Source organism: Bubalus bubalis, chromosome 15 (assembly GCF_019923935.1).
Source record: "Bubalus bubalis isolate 160015118507 breed Murrah chromosome 15, NDDB_SH_1, whole genome shotgun sequence".
Lineage (NCBI taxonomy): Eukaryota > Metazoa > Chordata > Mammalia > Artiodactyla > Bovidae > Bubalus > Bubalus bubalis.
In genome coordinates, this window is record NC_059171.1 from 31,363,479 (window position 1) to 31,381,310 (window position 17,832).

General features: G+C 35.8%; 1 long non-coding RNA gene across 1 annotated transcript in view; it reads left to right on the forward strand.

Moving 5' to 3' along the window:
• LOC123329452 overlaps positions 1-17,832 on the forward strand; it is a 60,613-nt gene that overhangs the window by 40,922 nt on the left and 1,859 nt on the right. Inside the window, exon 3 of the long non-coding RNA XR_006544896.1 lies at positions 15,050-15,203. This is a non-coding gene — a long non-coding RNA (uncharacterized LOC123329452). The remainder of the gene's footprint in view (positions 1-15,049; positions 15,204-17,832) is intronic.

Sequence of the window (17,832 nt, forward strand, 5' to 3'; positions counted from 1 at the left end):
TTTTAATTAGAAAATTCTATCTAGAGTGCTTGAAATATTTTGAAATCATCCATATTTTCACTGTGCTTATGCTTATTATCTTTTGGTTTTATAGTTGAAATGATGGCTACCATGTAATTCACAGTTTCTGTATTTTATTTATTTATACTGGGCTGTGCCGCATAGCTTGGCTTGGTTTGGATTGGCTTGGGGGATCTTAATTCCCTGACTAGGTATTGAAAGAGGGCCCCCTACATGGAAGCATGGAGTCCTAAAAACTGGACCTGCAGAGAATTTACAGTGTTTGCCTTCCCTTTGTTTTCATTCTAACAACATTGTGTGTGTGTGTGTGTGTGTGTGTGTGTGTGTGTGTGTGTGAATTTTAGTTCTATAACAGAAATTCTAATTTACTGGTTCCAGGTATTGTGTGATACCCATATAAGGGAAGATTTTTTGAGGCAGTATATCAAAGCCAGTTGACACTTATTTTCCCCTATTTCATTTGAAAGTTGGGAAGAAATTTGGAAAAAAGTTTATATTAGAATGATATGTAGATATGAGAACTCATCCATTATATTGGTGAATGTCTTATGCTTTTGATTGTTTTTCTTGTCTCTCTCATTCCACAATCTCTCCTTCCACTAAGATTGCTTAGATCTCAACCTCACAGCTCACATCCCATGTAAAGAGATAGCAGCTGTAGGAGGGAGCAGGGCTGTGCAGTGATATTAAGGCAAAAGGAACTAAGGCCTTAAGTTTAGGAAAAGCTGTGCATTTTTCTGCACTCTTAGCCATGCCTTCCTTTTCTTGAATGCCAGCTATTTCTTTATCTGAAACTTCAAGATGAGTATATTCCTTTGTCTTTCAGTACTGAAAAATTATGTTTGAAAAAATTATTCAATATCCCTTGGTGCATTAATTAGATGATTATTCCTGCTGATATGATATAAATATGTACCACTGTATCCCAGATCTTTCAAAAGCTGGAAACATTCAAATTTAGAGATGTATATTAATACTATAAAATAATTTTATTAAATGCTATTTTTTTATGGAATGAACTTGGAATTTTAAAAAGTAAGATGTAGATTCTTTGAGAGGATTTTTTTAAATCTTATGAGACTTGGAGCTTAATGAAATTGATAAAACTTTTCATTTCAGCCCAACCATGAAAATGGTTCTCCAGCCTTATGGCTATAATCCCACCCAACCCACTCAACATGCACAAAATATGAGCTCAAAATTTTATTCATCTCATAATACCAAAAATAATTTCATAATGTTGCTCAGGAAAAATTATATCTAACACTTGGTGCTTTTATGGGTTGAAAATGTCTTTTCACTGTCACTTTCAATATCTCAAAGTTCATTTTTTTTTCAAATATTTCCTTCTCTCCACTTCTAATTTAACTGCTATTGATCCTGACTGACTAATACATTTTGGCTTTATTATCTTCCTCCCACTCTAAAATTCTAGAGAAAAAACTATATTATGCTTATTCTTCTAAGGGAGTATATTTCTAACCACATTTGTTGCCAGAATCTTGTTCATACCATTTTGCTTTTCTGACCCTTATTCTGTCTGACTGAAATAACTTCTCTCAGTTTTGTATATTCTTAAGCTTCCTCCCCACCTTTTTTCTGAAAGTCCTCTGCTGTTCTCTGCAAACACTGGAGTGTTTTGGTGCCATGTGTGCTTTGCGTTTGCCTTAAAGCTCCCACTCCAGTATGTTGAGCAATCATTCGTTTACCTGTCTGAATCCCCTACTAGACTGAAGGCAGAGTTAAGATGATTTCAGCTCTCACTGTGCAATGCACCAGGCAAACATTAAAAATGTTTTAAAAGATTGTAAGAAAAAAATAAGTAAATTGCTAAAAAAGAATTAGTTAAAATAATTAAGGATGAGAAACAATCAACCACAGAAACCTATGATATTGGCTGTTTGAATTAAATGCCTGCACTTTCAGGCACACATACACACACAAAAACCAACTACATGGTAGTGAAACACAATCTAAAGGCTAACCAACACGAAAATGTGATATATTCTGGGACTATTCTGTGATCATGTCCTCCGTATGATCTCAATGAGGAAAGCCACACAGAGTGGATAAGGTTTTCTCTGACCCTTTTCTATCTAACTGAGACCACACTGATAGTTCCCAGACTGATGGAAAAGGGAACCAAATCATCTCTAAAATTCTATCCTAATATCCAAGTTCATTAAAGCCAGGCATGAATAATTGTCAACCTTTCAAAGGATTCTGTGATCAATCTAAAACAGCATGCATAAGAAGGGATTCACTTACAAAGAACATTGTCATTATAGAGTTATTAGAGATGGATGCTCTGGGTCCTGTAAAAGTACAAACTTTCATTTCTTCCAATTTTTAACTTTCACCAAGTTTAAAAGTTTAATTAATATTTCCTCATTATTATTTCTGATTTTTTCTTCCCTATTTCATTTTTGATTATAAATGGAAGAAGAAAAGTGATACCACAGATTAGGTAGTTTTTTCATTGTTTTGTTTTCTTCATCTGAGCAGTGGATAATTCACCTGGGGTTGTGAATCACCATGCTGGGCTCTATAAAATTTTAGAGCCATCCCTCTCCTCAATATCACTTTTCCTCCAGGAACTGAATTATTATTCCTCCTTCCTACCATAATTCTGCAAATATTTATTGAATATATGCTACATGAAAATCATCATGCTATGCCATGAATCACTGGCAATGTTTTAGGCAGATACCATAGAAAACCCAAACATCTCTTTTTATATCTCAAATCCATACTGGTTTAGAGAAAAAAATTGTGTTGAGAATAAGTCATTTTGCTTATTGATGGGATTTGGAGCATCATAGAGACCTAATCAGTTAAAATATAAGGAGATAGTTTTCATCATAGACAGAAGGAGCTTAATGCTCAGAATAAAAATTCAAAGTAAAACCCAAAGCAAAAACTATAGTAAAAACATTTTGATCTTGTTAAGCAATTTCAAAAATAAATTTAAAAAAATGTATTTTACTAATGAAAGTATACTATAGCTCAAATGTTGAGAAAGTAAATGGTTATGTTTCTATTGGCACACTGACATTTCAAATTTCTATACGTCAGTTCAGTTGCTCAGTCATGTCCGACTCTTTGCAACCCCATGAATCACAGAACGCCAGGCCTCCTTTTCTATCACCAACTCCCGGAGTTCATTCAAAATCATGTCCATCGAGTCAGTGATGCCATCCACCCATCTCATCCTCTGTCGTCCCCTTCTTCTCCTGCCCCCAACCCTCCCAGCATCAGGGTCTTTTTCAATGTGTCAACTCTTTGCATGAGGTGGCCAAAGTACTGGAGTTTCAGCTTCAGCATCAGTCCTTCCAATGAACACCCAGGACTGATCTCCTTTAGGATGGACTGGTTGGATCTCCTTGCAGTCCAAGGGACTCTCAAGAGTCTTCTCCAACACCACACTTCAAAAGCATCAATTTTGGGCACTCAGCTTTCTTCACAGTCCAACTCTCACATCCATACATGACCACTGGAAAAACCATAGCCTTGACTAGACAGACCTTTGTTGGCAAAGTAATATCTCTGCTTTTCAATATGCTATCTAGGTTGGTCATAACTTTCCCTCCAAGGAGTAAGCGTCTTTTAATTTCATGGCTGCACTCACCATCTGCAGTGATTTTGGAGCCCTAAAAAATAAAGTCTGACACTGTTTCCACTGTTTCCCCATCTATTTCCCATGAAGTGATGGGACCAGATGCCATGATCTTAGTTTTCTGAATGTTGAGCTTTAAGCCAACTTTTTCACTCTCCTCTTTCACTTTCATCAAGAGGCATTTTAGTTCCTCTTCACTTAACGGCCATAAGGGTGGTGTCATCTGCATATCTGAGGTTAGTGATATTTCTCCCGGCAATCTTGATTCCAGCTAGTGCTTCTGCCAGCCCAGCGTTTCTCATGATGTACTCTGAGTATAAGTTAAATAAGTGGGGTGACAATATACAGCCTTGACATACTCCTTTTCCTATTTGGAACCAGTCTGTTGTTCCATGTCCAGTTCTAACTGTTGCTTCCTGACCTGCATATATGTTTCTCAAGAGGCAGGTCAGGTGGTGTGGTATTCCCATCTCTTTCAGAATTTTCCACAGTTTATTGTGGTCCACACAGTCAAAGGCTTTGGCATAGTCAATAAAGCAGAAATAGATGTTTTTCTGGAATTCTCTTGCTTTTTCAATGATCCAGCGGATGTTGGCAATTTGATCTCTGGCTCCTCTGCCTTTTCTAAAACCAGCTTTAACATCTGGAAGCTCATGATTCACATATTGCTAAAGCCTGGCTTGGAGAATTTTGAGCTTTACTTTACTAGAGTGCGAGATGAGTGCAATTGTGTGGTAGTTTGAGCATTCTTTGGCATTACCTTTCTTTGGGATTGGAAGGAAAACTGACCTTTTCCAGTCCTGTGGCCACTGTTGAGTTTTTCTAATTTGCTGCCCTATTGAGTGAAACACTTTCATAGCATCATCTTTCAGGATTTGAAATAGCTCAACTGGAATTCCATCACCTCCACTAGCTTTGTTCGTAGTGATGCTTTCTAAGGGCCACTTGACTTCACATTCTAGATGTCTGGCTCTAGGTGAGTGATCACACCATCATGATTATCTGGGTCATGAAGCTCTTTTTTATACAGTTCGCCTGTGTATTCTTGCCACCTCTTCTTAATATCTTCTGCTTCTGTTAGGTCCCTACCATTTCTGTCCTTTATTGAGCCCATCTTTGCATGAAATGTTCCCTTGGTATCTCTAATTTTCTTGAAGAGATCTCTGGTCTTTCCCATTCTGTTGTTTTCTTCTATTTCTTTGCATTGTTCACTAAAGAAGGCTTTCTTATCTTTCCTTGCTATTCTTTGGAACTCTACTTACCTATCTTAATTAGAGATCGATAGATAAACAGACAAGTCAGGTGTGCATTTGGAATTATTTTGATGAACCATCAGAAGTATAATGAAGGTTGATTTGCTTTATCTACTACTTGTTACTTAGTTCAGTTTCATCTGATCTATCTGGAATTTCTTTTCTAATGCTTTTTAGGTATCCTTGATAAGTATTTACAAGAGGGATGACTTTTAATTAATATTAAATGATACATTAATGATTCAGAAATACTCTAATTACCTTTCAGAATGATGTCACCCTTGACATTGGCTTCATATTCATGTTGGCTGTAACCTGGAACACAACTTTTGGGAAACAAACAAGGATTAGTGATAGGATTATTTTAAGAGTAAGTTTTGAAATTTACTAGCAGTATAATTTAAAGAATAGCCTGTAGATCTCAATTTCTTTCTAAATGGATATGGTGACAATGAAATCTCACACAAATAATATTATGAAGATTACATAAAATAATATATATTCAAGCACTCTATAAATTGTGAAGAACTGTTTATTCCTATTGTTAGCTATATGTTTTATCTATGCCTGTATGTTTTCCATTCAAATCTTTGAGCAGAGTGGAAACAGTGTTTCCACACATTGTTATGAATGTAGATACCAGATTGAGACTTAGGAATGGAGACTTCAAACATATTTTGAATTCAGATATATAAAACTCTATGAAAAGGGAATGTTATGCATTATTCAAATTTAAATATTAGTACATTTTAAAAGGTGAAATATTTATACAATCTCTTGAAGAGAAACCAGATTATAATTATTAGTGCATTTTAAAATGCCTAAAATCTGTTTTTTTATCAACTGTGCCAATATTTTCCTCATTAAACACAAAGGATAATATATTTTCTAACTCACACACAAGCAAAAGTAAGCATGGATCATGGTGTTTAACTGCTACCATAACCAGAATTTGAAGAAGACCATCAGACCTAGGAAACAGATCTGGTTTTTCTTAGGTCTGATGATTAATGGCGTGATGATGTTGTTTTACTCCTAGGTGGTAAAAATAATCTTGGTTTGTACTTTCTCAGCAGAGAGTCTCAGGAGAAAAGAGTTATTAATGCAAAGCAGTTACATTATTTTCTTTCATGTGTAAAAGGGATGAGTAGGACAGTTTGCTGGCAGGTATGCCCAGGCTTGGAAAGATTCATGCCAGTGGAATAATGGGGGATTCAGGATTAAAACAGAGTGGATATTATAAAAGGTCAAGTTTTCACATGTATTAACAAAACAGCTATTGTATGTGTTCAGTTTCCACAATTCTTCTCTCCTACACTCCAGCTATTTTGGGCTGATAACAATTAATTGAAAATCTCACAGCTTTTGATATTGTCTACAATATTCTTCTTCCATTTATATTTCCATCTGGACAGTGTCTATTTTTTATTTTGTTTTTATTTCAATATTTCTTTATGTAAGAGTAGGTGTTGCATTTATAATGTTATTTATGACACTAGGTTTGCATGGATGTCTTATTTGTAAATAATATATAATATTTTAAATATATGCTATTTATAAATTTATATTGGAAATGATGGTGGATCATCTTTGTGCCATTTCTGGTGTTGCAAATTTTATCCCACCTAAAATCACCCATTAGATTTTGACTTCTCATTTCATTAAATAAAAATATTTTTATCTAATCATGAACTTTATTTTACCAAGTTTTCAGAAAGTCAAAATTGTAATAAATAGGTGAATGAGTTACCCTAATTGTATCTGAAGGTTGGGTTGTGAAATTTTTATTTCATAAACATATCTTTATGTAAATTTTGTCATTCCATATGTATGAATTCTTCAGACTATAAAATTCTTATTCACAATAATGTCTGCTTTAGTCCACTAAATATTATAGGCTTTTGCTAGATTGTTTCACTTGTTCTCTAGGTATTGATTTTTCCCTTTACTAGCACTCAATTTATGCCAAAAATTTAATGCTTTAAAATCCAAGCATTTTTAAATTTAAATGTTTGCCTGCATTAAGATCAGTTCAGTTTGGTCACTCAATTGTGTCCAACTTTGTGACCCCATGGACTGCAGCACACCAAGCTTCCCTGTCCTTCACGATCTTCCAGGGCTTGCTCAAACTCATGTCCATTGAGTCGGTGATGTCGTCCAACCATCTCATCCCCTGTCATCCCCTTCTCCTCCTGCCTTCAATCTTTCCCAGCATCAGGGTCTTCTCCAATTAGCTAGTTCTTCCCTTCAGGCAGCCAAAGTATTGGAGTTTCAGCTTCAGCATAAATCCTACCAATGAATATTCAGGACTGATTTCCTTTAGGATGGACTGGTTGGATCTCCTTTCAGTTCAAGGGATTCTCAGGAGTCCTCCAACATCACAGTTCAAAAGCATCAATTCTTCAGTGTTCAGCTTTCTTTATGGTCCAACTCTCACATCCATACCTACTACTGGAAAAACTATAGCTTTGACTAGATGGACCTTTGTTGGCAAAGTAATGTCTCTGCTTTTCAATATGCAGTCTAGGTTGGTCATAGCTTTTCTTTCAAGGAGCAAGTGTCTTTTACTTTCATGGCTGCAATCACCATCTGCAGTGATTTTGGAGCCCCCCAAAATTAAGTCTGTCACTCTTTCCATTGCTTCCCCATCTATTTGCCATGAAGAGATGGGACTAGATGCCATGATCTTAGTTTTCTGAGTGTTGAGTTTTAAGCCAACTTTTCACTCCTGGAGTTGGTGATGGACAGGGAAGCCTGGTATGCTGTTGTCCATGGGATTGCAAAGAACCGGACATGACTGAGCAATTTGAACTGCACTGAACTCCTTTCTCATTTTGGAACCAGTCCTTTGTTCCATGTCTGGTTCTAGCTGTTGCTTCTTGACCTGCAAACAGATTTCTCAGGAGGCAGGTTACGTGGTCTTATATTCGCATCTCTTTAAGACTTTTTCACAGTTTATTGAGATCCACAGAGTCAAAGGCTTTAGTGTAGTCAATTAAGCAGAAGTAGATGTTTTCCTGGAATTCTCTTGCTTTTTCTATGATCCTTTGGATGTTGTCATTAAGATATACTGTTAGCATTTAAACTTTCTCATCATTTTCAGTATCTCTGTACCATTTTTGCAATAAAATAATGTTTCATTAAAAAATTACTGAAAGTTTAAATGGAAAAAACACAATAGAAAGATGCAGAAAGAATTATAGTATGTCAATACCTTGCTCACAAAGAATACCATAAGCAGCAGTGTTGAAAACGATAATTATGTGTCAGTTGCATAGTAAAAAGGAAAAGCACAGAGAAGGTTAAGAACACAGCTTGCTTTCACTCTTGGCTGGTAATTTTCCATTAGTTTCCACCACACATCATTGCCTTCAAGGTACTGAGGAGCTGGATTATTCAAGGTATTGTGGCCAGTTATTCATTCTGAATTAAACTGCTCTGCTTTCAATAAGGCAATTGATTGCCCTTTGACTGTTAGGGCAAACTTTCTGATCATCTTCACCCATTCTTTTGAAAAATATTCATGTGCCTACTCTATGCCAAGAACAGAACTGTGAACAACATAGTCTCTGTCCTCAAGGAGACTTCAGCAGTGGGGTGATTGCTTTTACTGTTATTTGCTTGATCTTGCTTTTATAACCAACACCAGCATTATTGAGATGGCTTTCTGGCCAGATGAAGGGATCTTCTGTTTCAACCAAGCTAATTGGTCTAATGTAGAAGGCAATGGCAACCCACTCCAGTACTCTTGCCTGGAAAATCCCATGGATGGAGGAGCCTGGTAGGCTGCAGTCCATGGGGTTGTGAAGAGTTGGACACGACTGAGCGACTCACTTTCACTTTTCACTTTCATGCACTGGAGAAGGAAATGGCAACCCACTCCAGTGTTCTTGCCTGGAGAATCCAAGGGACGGCGGAGCCTGGTGGGCTGCCATCTATGGGGTCACACAGAGTCAGACATGACTGAAGTGACTTAGCAGCAGCAGCAATCAGTCTAAAGGGACTTAGACCCTGGCATCGTGAAAGTCTCTCTTGTTGAAAGAGGTCTTACTTTGTTTTCATATCTATGAAACTCTACAGGTGTATGTGTTTGCTCAGCCATGTCCGATTCTTTGCCACTCCATGTACTGTATGTAACCCGTAAGGTTCCTCTGTCCATGGGATTCTCCAGGCAAGAATACTTGAGTGGGTTGCCATTTCCTCCTCCAGGGAATCTTCTTGACTCAAGGATCAAACCCATGTCTCTTGCGTCTCTGGCACTGGCAGGCAGAATCTTTACCACTAGTGCCACCGGGGAATTCCCAAACTCTGTAGGATTATACTTGTCAAATTTTAGTGGTTGGAGTAATCTCATAGGAAATGTTAAAATGCAAACTTCCAAGACCTACCTTTGTGGAGATTTTGATTTAGGAAGTTGAGGCTGATGCTCAGAAACCTGGATCTTTAATTAGTAACTTGGATATAATTCATATTTTAGAAAACTTAATCTCAGTTATAGATTTTGTATAAGTTTTAAAATATTTCTGAGTTTAAGCATTTTTAGTTGTTTTTTCTCCCCCTTTATAGGATTTGGAACATTTCTGTATTGTGGTAATTTCTTATCTGGATATGAGATATTTCTGTGCAAATTTTTTTTTCTCTCTCTTCACATAGATTATTTTAAAGTGCAACAGAATTGTCTGCAAGAGAAGTTGAACATATACTATTCAGATTACAAAAAATACTTATGTGATACCTGGAAAAGGGCGAAAATGAAAAAAAAATGCAGAGAAAAATCTCAAGTCTTACAATTTCAAGTAGGGCAGTGATAGAAGCCAAAAAAAAAAAAAAAGTTTATTTTTCTTTATGTTTCAACACTGAACTTGCAAAGTCATTTCAAGTACAACAGATTTGGACTGTCAGCACCTTGATTAACCCAGGTTGTCTGAATTATAATCTCTTAAATTATTTTTCCCTTTCTGTTGAAGTTCTGTTTGTTTGCTTGTTTTTAATGGATAAAATGTTCCATTTTAAAATGTTCTGATATCAAAATGAATCCGCCACAGGTATACATGTGTTGGCAAAACTAATACAATTATGTAAAGTTTAAAAATAAAATTAAATTAAAAAAATAAAATAAAATAAAATGTTCTGATAAAATGAAGTTTCAGCTTCAGCATCAGTCCTTCTGAATATTCATTGGAAGGACTTATGCTGAAGCTGAAGCTCTAATACTTTGGCCACCTGTTATGAAGAGCCAACCCATTGGAGAAGATCCTGATTCTGGGAAAGATTGAAGGCAGGAGTAGAAGGGGGAGGCAGAGGATGAGATGGTTGGATGGCATGATTGACTCAATGTACATGAGTCTGAGCGAACTCTGGGAGATGGTGAAGGGCAGGGAAGCTTGGTCAGTCCAGAGGGTTGCAAAGAGTCAGACCCAACTTAGTGACTGACCAACAACAAAGTTACTTTTCCCTAAGTTCTTTTTTTTTTTTCTCTCTCTCTCTTTAATGAATAAAGTTTTCCAAGTTTGGTGTGACCTGGATAATTTTTCTCTGTGGTTGTTCGTAAATTCAGCTCAACTGCAGGTACTACAGGAATCTCTAGATTTATGCAGAATATAAAGTCTCATTTCTCTCAAAGATGGATCTCTGGTTGGATTTCTTCCAAAGACAAGAATTTCTCACAGCTTCTCTAACCTTGAAAGGATAGAAAATCATAGGCATAGAGCTACTGATCAAACCATGCTTTGTTAATAATGTCAGGTATGTGAACTTGGTTTGAAAAACACCTAAGAATTTGGCACACAAGTTTTCATCTCAAGCTGTGTTTCTGCCATCTTCTCTAAGTTTTTATAATCACGTGGTGATGAAGTTTCACCAACTTAAGTATTAATAGGAACCATGTGTGCATGCTAAGTTGCCTCAGTTGTGTCAGACTTTGGGACCCTATGGGCTGTGGCCCACTAGGCTCCTCTGTCCATGGGATTCTCCAGGCACGAATACTGGAGTGGATGGCCATGCCCTCCTCCAAGGGATCTTCCTGACCCAAGAATCGAACCTGGGTCTCATATCTCATGCATTGGCAGGTGGGTTCTTTACCACTACCGCCACATTGGCAGCCCATAATAGGAACCATAATATTCACTCAAGAATGGTGGTGGTGGCAGTGGTTTAGTTGCTAAGTGTTGTCCGACTCTTTTGGGTGTCATCTCTCAGGCTCCTCTGTCCATGGGATTTCTTGGGTTGCCATTCCCTTCTCCAGGAGATCTTTCCAGGGATTGAACACACTTCTCCTATTGCAGGCACATTCTTTACCACTGAGTCTCCAGGGAAGTCCTCATTTAAGAATAACTTCAGATAAATCAAAGAAATTTGAAATACATTTTTATTGAAGTATAGCTTATTTACAATATTATTGATATACAAGTTATGGGTATATAATACAGTGTACCATAATTTTTAAAGGTTGTACTCCATTTACACTTAATAAATATTGGCCATATTCCCCATGTTGTACATTATATTATTTTAAAAATAAAAAATTCAAAGTATGTAGAACTCTCTATATAGTACAGTTCTACATATTCTGAAATTTCTGAATATATGCTGATTCATTTTTCTGTTTTTGTTGTTTTTAAAGAGAGCATTTACCTATGTTTACCTAAGGCATTGGCAATATGAAACCAAGTAAAAGTAAGTTTACCACAAATTCCACTACTTCTCAAGACTTTTACAAATCATTTCAGGGAAATATATTTGTTTTTGGTAATTCACCATATTTAACTGTATTTAAGTTACCCAGATTGCTCTGTTTTTAGAATGTTCTCTTCTTAGAGATAGTAATCTGGGAAACAATTCAACTTGTTTCAGTCTCTAAATCAGCTCTATCTCAGCAGTTCTCAATTTATACTGAGAAAGAAAAAAAAAAAAAAAAAGAAGTGATGGACTTAACTGAAGCATAAGTGATGTAGGTTAGATAGGAAGAAGAAAATCCTGACAACAAGATTTTCAAAGCTCAGAGGGAAGTTATATAATCCCTCTTCAACTGAGTTCCTAAAATACCTATAATTTACATGATTCAGTGCTGGATCTAGGGTTTTCTTTACTGACTGAAGATGCTCTTGAATATACCCTCCAAGAGCTATAGGATTCTCTAACATTTTATAAGTCCATCTTCTTTTCATTTAAGAGATATAAATGTGCCTTACTAACTTCTAAAATGAATTCTTGTCATATATGACTTGATAAAAATTACTATTTGTAACTTAACAGAATTTAAACTGTAAAACATTTAATGTTATTCCTGATATACTCTATTTAGATAACTAATTTTCATTTTTCCAAAGAACCACTTAAATATCAGGATTACTTAATGGGTTTTATAATTGATCATGCGAAAAAACATACCGTTTGTACTTTTTTCCTTAAATGCAATTTGCAAAGGTGAGAAATGCTTGTGATTCTTCTAAACTGTGTAGGGAATAAATAGTCTACAAGATCCTATTTAATAATTACTTCAATACACTAATTAGAATTTTAAACAACCATAGTATCAAAATATAATCTAAGATATATCCTTTATTAGATTATATTTGATTAGAGAATTGGCACCTTTCTGAGATTCAAAGATTTACAAAATGATGGTGTGAGACGAGTTGATACCTAAGTTCCATGATGCCCTGATTATTTGAAACTACTGACAGAGTCAGCAACAATGAAGAGATTTGAAAATTGCTAATCCTCCCCTATTTGTTTCCTTAATGAATATACTTTGTTCCCCTTCTTTGTTCCCTCTTTGTTCATATTAAATAAAAAGGCTGATTAATTTCCTTTTTGGTTTATTACAGGATGCCATATACTTAGTTTATTATTTATGTATATTGGAAAGTATAGAACTTAATATTACTAATCAAATAATTGCTTTCTAAAAATTCAATGTGATGCTTCTTTTAAAATAGAATACATAGATACTTAGAATTTTCCTAAAATATATTACTTAATGAATAGTTGAAATGCTCTAAAAGGAACATTGAAATAAGTGATGTACCAATTAATAATAGAGAACCCATAGACTGCATACCATCTTTAGGTATTTTCTTTATATAAGTATAGCATGGTTTTTAAATATCAAGGAACACATCACTAAGTCTATACATTTAAATTTGCATTATTATTTAAGCATGTAGGAGGATGGGAGGATGGACCAAACACACACAAACACGCACATTCACACTGAAGTTAACAGAGGAGCGTAATATGATATGGTGATATCAATTGACTTCTTAGAGTAACTATATTATATTTTTTTTTCATAAGCTTCCAACTTATGAATTACTTATGCTTCAAAGTTGTTTATAAATGAATTTTCATGTTTTAAGGATATACTTTTTTAGCAAACATTGATATAGTGCTAGGCTACAGATAAACCCACAAAAATTAATTAATTCAATTTGGAGTACAATTGTATGGTGGAACAAAAAGACAAAGCTGCAGAGACTTTTAATTGAAATGTACTACTTGTGAGAAGAATGGTAAATTAAGACAATGAAATTATTTCAGGCAGTATTTAATGAGCAAGGCATTGTAGTAATGATACAAAAGTGTTTAAGAACCAGGGCCCGCAAAAAACTGGTAGATAAACTACTGTCCCCTCCATGCTAGAAATGCTTATTGGATAAAAAAACCTGAATGAGATAAGGCATGGTGGAAATTGTGAACACCTGTAGCCATTATGTTTTCATCAGAAATGATGTGTTACTCTGCCACTGTAGTAAGATTAGCTTCATTTTGTGTGGGGGTATGTGTGTCTGTCGGAGAAGGCAATGGCACCCCACTCCAGTACTCTTGCCTGGAAAATCCCATGGATGGAGGAGCCTGGTAGGCTGCAGTCCATGGGGTCGCTAAGAGTTGGACACGACTGAGCAACTTCCTTTCACTTTTCACTTTCATGCATTGGAGAAGGAAATGGCAACCCACTCCAGTGTTCTTGCCTGGAGAATCCCAGGGACGGGGGAGCCTGGTGGGCTGCTGACTATGGGGTCACACAGAGTCGGACACGACTGAAGTGACTTAGCATAGCATAGCATAGCATGTGTGTCTGTGTGTTTCATTTTCACTAGACTGTCCTACTATCAGGCAGAAGAAAAAAACTGCTTATTGAGAGTTGATAAAAATATTCATTGAGATCTGAGATCCTGAAATATTTATGTTATCATCTTGATGTAGAAGGGAAATAAGTAGAGGTTTGTTAGACTTGGTCAGAAAACTGGAATAGTCCTACATCCATAGCAATTCAAAAGGAGCCTTGAACAAATCACTAAACTTCTCATTGTTAGCCCACATATCAGCCAGTGACAGGGGTAAACTGTTGCTTTTGGTGAAAGTTTGGACAATGTAAATTCTTATGGTAGCTACAGAACATCCTTAGATGTAGGCAGAACTTTTTTTCTGACAGTGAGATTTCCCAAAAAGATTTCCTAAGGGAGAAAAAACATCAAGTAAAAACATTGTTCTTTTATTTATAATTCTACTTTAAATGTCAACATCTGAGCATTTGTTTTCAGCCACAGAGGTATTACATAGATACCTAAAGGGCCTCTGAGAGAGAATAAGATGCATGGGATTCAATGTTCCATGTGAACTCTGTTAATACCTCATTTTTTGTAGTGCTTAAAGGTTCTTATGATTATTAGACCTGTATACATAAACCAATTTGTTGAATTTCTTTATGTAACTGAGATATGAGTCCTTTGTTAGATATATGCTGGAAATATATTTTTCCCAGTCTGTTGTTTGCTTGTTTATTTCTTATCAATATCTTTTGAAAGAAAGCAATTTTTAATTATGGTGAAGACAAGTTAATAGCTTTTTTTCTTCTATGGTCAGTGAAATGCAAACCACAATGCGGTATCACAGCATACTTACTAGAATGGCTATTAACCAAAAAAAGAAAAAAAAAAAGTCAGCAAGTGTTGGTGAGTATGTGAGAAATTGGAACCCTGTACATGGTTGGTGGAAATGTAAAATGGTACAGCCCTTATGGATAAAAAGTATGTATATTACTAAAAAAATTAAATAGAACTATCATATGATCCAGCAATCCCAAATCTGTGTGTATTTATCCAAAAGAATTGAAGTCAGAATCTTGAAGAGATATTTGCTACTATGGTCATTGCAGCATTGTTCACAATTGCCAAGATATGGAACCAATATAAATGTTCATCTATACATGAATGGATAAAGAAAATGTGGCACATACATATAGTGGAATAATGGAATGCTAAGTGAAATAACTCATCTCAGAGAGACTCATACTGCATGATTCCTCTTCTGTAAGTACCTAAAATAGTCAAACTCATAGGAGCAGAGAGTAGAATGGTGGTTTCTAGGAGCTTGGGGAAGGGGAAAATGGAGGATTGCTACTAAACCCTCCATTGTATAAAGTTTCAATTATGCAAGATATATTCTAGACATCTGAAGTAGAACTTTGTGCTTGCAACCAACAATACTATATTGTACACCTAAATTTTTAAGAGAGTAAATTCTTGTTTAATGTTTCTACCATAATTTTTAAATTATGGCATAATTTTATAAATCCCTTTTCACAAAAATAGTAATTAAATTTTATAATAAAAATCAGAAAGACATATAAATGTATGTGAATAAGAGAATAGAATAATAATTGTTACATTCACATGGTAAAAATATGCCTGCAATGAGGAAGATGCAGGTCTGACCCCTGGGTTGGGAAGATCCCTGGGTTGGGAGAGAAGAACGGCAACTCATTGAATATTCTTGCCTGGAGGATTCCATGGACAGAGGAGTCTGGCAGACTACAGTCCATGGGGTCACAAAGAGTTGAACGTGACTGAGTGACTAACACTTTTTTAATCAAATAAATTGTTATTAAAAATGAACAACTTATTTGAAAAAATCTCTTCCTCAGTTATAAAAGTGGAAGAAAAATATAGATTATGTTATACTATGTAGTTGAGGGAATATATATATATATATTTCATTTGTAACAGTTAAAAATTATATGTCCATATACATTTGAGTCTCTTTCGGACTATCAATGTTATTGCTTTACTTATTTAGCTTTACACTAGTGTTATCAAGTCTTGATTATAATTGTAATATTTCCAAAAAGAGGTTATATTAGCACTCATAAACATATGGAAAGATGGTCAACATTGTTTTCATCAGAAAATTGTAACTTAAAGCCCTAATTATATATCATGATACACCCAGTAAAACCTCTAAAATAAAGTGACTAGCAATACCAAATGTTTGAGAAGATGATGGGACAAGTAGAAATTTCAAATAAGATTAGACATACAAGTGTCTAATCATCAAATCACTATGCAAAATTATTTGTTAAATAGTTATAAAGTTAACTATGAACCTACCTTTTGATTCAGTAGTTCCCATCCTAAGTATTTGTAGAAAAGAAATGGAAAACATGTATGTCCACAGGATGCATTTTTACAATTATTCATTTTAGCTTTATTCAATATAGGAAAGTATTGGGAGCAATAAAATATCCATTATTAACAGAACAGGTAAACAAATTTGTCAATTTATGCAATGGAATTCTACTCAAAGATTAGGTGGAACAAACTGGTAATAACTAGTAATATATGCTAAAACAGATATGACTCTCAAAACATTATAGTCAGCAATGAAGCCAGACCTAAAAGTACACACAGTATGATTCTATGTTAATGATATTCCAGAACGTCTTTGGGGAGGCTAGTGGAGGACAACAGATGGCACGAGGGTAAGATAATAGTTATGCTCTATATTTTCATTGGGGTTTTGGTTAATTACATTCCTCAAGATACTTTGGACTATACCCTTGGGGTTTATGTTTTTACTCTATTATATCAGAATAAGAATTTATGCTTCTAGCGGTTTCCAGCCTAACAACCATTTCATATACTCTAATATACAGCCTCTCAAGGGATATTCACATTATTTTTAGGATAGATTTCAGTTCAGTTCAGTGGCTCAGTCGTGTCCGACTCTTTGCGACCCCATGAATCGCAGCACACCAGGCCTCCCTGTCCATCACCAACTCCCGGAGTTCACTCAGACTCACATCCATTGAGTCAGTGATGCCATCCAGCCATCTCATCCTCTGTTGTCCCCTTCTCCTCCTGCCTTCAATGTTTCCCAGCATCAGAGCCTTTTCCAATAAGTCAACTCTTCGCATGAGGTGGCCTAAGTACTGGAGTTTCAGCTTTAGCATCATTCCTTCCAAAGAAATCCCAGGGCTGATCTCCTTCAGAATGGACTGGTTGGATCTCCTTGCAGTCCAAGGGACTCTCAAGAGTCTTCTCCAACACCACGGTTCAAAAGCATCAATTCTTTGGAGCACAGCTTTCTTCACAGTCCAACTCTCACATCCATACATGACCACTGGAAGAACCATAGTCTTGACTAGATGGACCTTTGTTGGCAAAGTAATGTCTCTGCTTTTGAATATGCTATCTAGGTTGGTCATAACTTTCCTTCAAAGGAGTAAGCATCTTTTAATTTCATGGCTGCAGTCACCATCTGCAGTGATTTTGGAGCCCCAAAAAATAAAGACAGCCATTGTTTCCACTGTTTCCCCATCTATTTCCCATGAAGTGATGGGACCGGATGCCATGATCTTCATTTTCTGAATGTTGAGCTTTAAGCCAACTTTTTCACTCTCCACTGTCACTTTCATCAAGAGGCTTTTGAGTTCCTCTTCACTTTCTGTCATAAGGGTGGTGTCATCTGCATATCTGAGGTTATTGATATTTCTCCTGGCAATCTTGATTCCAGCTTGTGTTTCTTCTAGTCCAGCGTTTCTCATGATGTACTCTGCATGTAAGTTAAATAAACACGGTGACAATATACAACCTTGATGAACTCCTTTTCCTATTTGGAACCAGTCTGTTGTTCCATGTCCAGTTCTAACTGTTGCTTCCT